Below are 4,321 nucleotides of genomic sequence, written 5' to 3'. Positions count from 1 at the left end.
GTAGGCAGTGCCGCTGCCTGACTGATGGGTCTGTGGTCAGCTGTCCGCCTGGCGGTGTGTCTGGTGGCCGTGCAGGTGGCGGTGCAGGTGGGGGATGTCTGATGTGCCCCTGCCCCCTTGACCGCTCTGGGCTGGGTACAGGTGGAACGCACTGCTGGCCTCGGCGCAGGCCAAGCTTCCCAGCCGGGCACATAGGCCCCAGGAGCCACTGTTAGAAAGCTACGGGCAAGACACTGACTCGGTTTCCCTCCTCCCATCCACTCTCCCTGGCATCGGGGGGGTGGGGGGTGGGGAGGACAGCCTGGCTCATTCTACTCTTCCACCAACTGGTGCTCAGCAGGGGAACCACGAATTGGACTGGCCATGGTGGGAGTGGGCAGGGGTCGGGGCGGGGCGGCGACCTTAGGACAAGAAGGAAGGAGAGAAGAGGGTCGTGTTGGGCTTTCGAATTAGTGACTCTGAGAAGAAAGATACAAAGGACCCAGATGAGGACATACTGAGCCCCAGACAGTGTGGGGGGTTTGGGAGGCCTCACCTGTCCCCTCCGTCCCCCGCGGAAAGGCCAATCCCTTCAGGGGTCTGGGCTCTGCCAGGCCCGGAGCCTTGGCTGGGAGGGACGGCCCCTTCCCCTCAGCCCATGCCCTGCAGGCCGTGCGGGGCCCTGGTGTTTGCTGCCCTCCTGACCCCCCCGCCCCGGCTCCCTGGCATCCAGCTCTGAGGGCCCCAAAGCCCCACTGGTGGTGGAGGCAGCTTGGGTGGAGCAGGTGGTGGGGGAGAGGCGTGGGCCAGGGCCATTGTTTAGAAAAGAAGGAACTGACTTCAGCTCCGGGAGCGGGGCCTCCCGCTCCCCCCGGCTTCCTGCCCCCTGGCTGCCAGAGCAGACTTTGTCCACCTTATTTGGGGATCGAGAAACCACACTGCATGTGTGTCCCTGGAAGTCACAGCGCGGAACCCCAGATGCACGGGGTGGGGGCACCTTCACAGCCATTCTCCACGACTCACTGTTACATCAAGGATCCCCTTAATCCTCCATCTCACAGCCCATCTATCCTCCCCTGTGCCCATCAACCATCACCCATCCCTTTCTGCCCGTTCATATGTCTACACCTGTCCTCATCTCTACACTCATCCACCATTCCTGGTCCTTCTCTCCATCCATCCACCCATCCATCCATCCATCCATCCATCTATCCATCAGTCTGTCCATCCATCCATCCTCATCCTTTCTTCCATCCATATATTCATCCATCCATCCATCCTTCCATCTATTTGTCTGTCCATCATCTGTCTGTCTGTTCTTCCATCCTTCTGTCCATCATCCATCCATCCACCCATCCATCCATCCATCCATCTGTCTATCCACCCATTCGTCTCTCCATCTGCTTTTCCATCCAGCCAGCCACTCATCCATTCACCCATTCACCTACCACTTTTTCCATCACAATTCTGAAGCATCTTGGTTTGACCCCTGGAAGCTCGTTGCTGAGAAAACCTCCTGAATAAATTCCGTGGCACAAATCACAGTGCTGCCTCCCACTGTCCCCTGGACTCGTGGCTGGTGCGTGTTGAGCCCTCACACAGCCTGTCTGAGACGAGGCCCGGACACGGGACGTCCCGTCAAGACTCATTTCCCAGGACGCCGATGACGGAAGCAGGTGGGGCCCCGGGGTCCCAGGCTGGGGTCCCAGCGAAGAAGCTCTCTCCTGGCTCTGCCTGACGGCGAAAAGCACCCCTTCCTGTGGTCCCAGCCGCTCCCCTGTGCACTGGGCCACCGAGATGCTGTGTCATCCTGGGAGCGGGACTCTGCCGACTCAGCATTGTCAAGGTGCCCAAGCAGGCGCTGGGATGGCCACCGCACGGCGGGCCGGGGACCGCTCTGAGCGGGGCCCTGTTTCCCTGGAGCCCATTCCAGAAACGGCACCTGCAGCCCTGGCCGCGCAGCCCGTGGCTGGCTCCTGGCATGAGTGTTAGCGGGAGACCGAGCCTCGGACGGCAATGGGGTGGCCACAAGTCCAAGTTATGTCTGCTTCCCAGCATCAGCATTCGTGGGCCCCTCTTAGCTTTTAAGAATCTTGGACAGTGAATTGTATGTGGTGGCACCCAGAGCTCATTCCATCTAAACAGAGTTTTGAAGGATGAATAGGCGGTGGCGGCAGAAAAGACATTTGGGCAGGGGCAGCGCAGGTGGGAGAGGCCCTGGCAGGGGTTTCCAGGAGGTTGATACGGCCGGAGCTGGCAGGCAGCTATGCCCAGGCCTGGAGTGGCAGCTACGGCAGGCAGAGAGGAAGTGGGGGTGGCCAGTGCAACCCGGGGTCTCCTCGGGCAGCCGAAAGGTTCCACGTGGCCAGAGCCCGTGCCAGCGATGGAGGGCCGATGGGGCTCCTGGGGGAGGGGGCATGAGCGGGCCCTCTGGCCAGCAGCAGCTGGCTCCTTGTGGTGAGGAGCGGGGGCGGGGGCAGTGAGCCCCAGCCTCCCGAGTCTGGCCTGGGCCCTGTCTCTGACTCCAGCCTCTCCCGCCAGCCGGTCAGGCCATCCTGACCCTCCTGCCCACCCACCTCGTGTCTGTGAAGCCGGGCCCTCCCACCACACCCTCCTCCCAGCTCCGTCCCCCGGGCCCGCCCAGGAGCTGCTGGCTGCAAGCAATGCCCTGCAAGCCCCTGGTGCCCAAGGCCGGTCTCCACGCGGTGGGCACGAGTATCCAGGCCCGTGGTCCAAGGCCAACTGCCCCCCACACCCGGGCTCAGGGGGCTCCACAGAACCCGTGGGCCGGCAGCTTGCTCGAGGCCGTGACAGGACGGCTGCGGGAGGCCTGCCCGTGGGACCAGGAGCTGAGCAGGGGGGGCCCGGCTGCCCTGAGGTGACTCCTGCATCCGCGGCTCCGGGGCTGAAATATGGGCCTCCCACCCACGCAGCGCGGGCTTCCTGTCCGGCCTCCTGTCGGGCCCAGGAAGTGGCCCCTGCTGCCCCCAGCAGAAGTGACGTCAGCCACTGAGGTGACCAGGCCTGGTGCTGGCACCTATCGCCCGTTCGTATAGTGACCTGCCTGGGCCCCGCAGGGACAGTGGCCGCCCGGGCATGGGGAAGGCTGCCCTCAGGGCTGGCTTCTGGTTGGGTTGCAGCAAACACGTATGCAGGTGCCTGGGTGGGGATGGCAACCTGGCTCTGTCCTCCGTCAGGGGCACACGGACCTGGGTGGGGCCCAGCAGGTAGGTGCCTGACCAACGTGTGGATGAATAAAAGAAGGACCGGACGTGGTGAGTCCCAAGTTACAGAAAAGCAGGACAGTTCAGGGGCTGGGAGGGGTCGGAAGGGACCTGGGACCTGGGCCCCTCTGTGGGGGGTGGGCTGGTGACACCCAGGCCCCTCTGTGGGGGGTGGGCTGGTGACACCCAGGCCCCTCTGTGGGGGGTGGGCACAAGGGTCTGGGGAGTAAATGCCCGGATGGGCGGGCAGGGCTCTGTCCCTCCATCCCCCAGGCCAGCTTCCCGCAGGGTCCAGGCCTGGCCAGCTGGTGGACTGTCAGGCAGTCACACCTGACCTGGGGGCCCTGGCTCCCCTTCCCCATTGCCCACCCTCTGCCCCTGCACTAGCCAGGGGGAGGGCAAAGGCTAGGGGGCACCTGCTGGTACTATGGCCAAGCAGGTAGCCTGGTCCCGGCCTCCAGCCAGATCAGTGTGTGGCGGCCAGGCCTGGCACTTGGGGCAGGTGCTGCAGTGAGGGGTGTGGCTGGCAGCTGCGTGGGCAGAGGATCCTGCTGAGGCCCGGCCCAGCCCGGCAGCCACGCACCCGAGGGCCCTTGGCACCCAGAGGCCACTCCCAGGAGATGCCCCATGCCAGCTGGCAGGGCGGCGTGGGATGTGTAGTTACACTTCCCAATGAAAACGCGGGAGTAGGAGCCATTCCCCTGGGGAGCGGGCAGCCCCGCGGTCCTGATGCTCCCAGATGGGAGGGCGCCCGGCAAGTGTCCCGGGCGGTGGGCACGGAGGCTGGTCCAGGCTGGCTTCTACTCTCAGGAGGGGGCGGCCCCTCTGAGCTGCTCCCTGAGTCTGGATGCTCATAAGGAGGGGCTGCTCTGGAGTGTGGGGTACTGAGCCCAGCAAGGACAGAGTGACGACAGGGGGCAGGGGGGCCTTCAGGGGGGCAGAGCACAGCCACCAGGAATGGGTGCGGAGCTGGGAGGGGCTCCAGGTGGAGGGCTGCCGGGCAGGGGTGAGGCGTGTCCATGCGAGGCTCAGAGCGGGCTCCAGGCGGAGGAGGAGTGTCCTGCAGGCCGGGGACCTCAGCGAGGGCGGAGGGACGAGCCAGGAGCCAAAACAGAGCG

Source organism: Myotis davidii, unplaced genomic scaffold (genome assembly GCF_000327345.1).
Source record: "Myotis davidii unplaced genomic scaffold, ASM32734v1 scaffold880, whole genome shotgun sequence".
Taxonomy (NCBI): domain Eukaryota; kingdom Metazoa; phylum Chordata; class Mammalia; order Chiroptera; family Vespertilionidae; genus Myotis; species Myotis davidii.
This window is presented reverse-complemented; position numbering follows the sequence as displayed.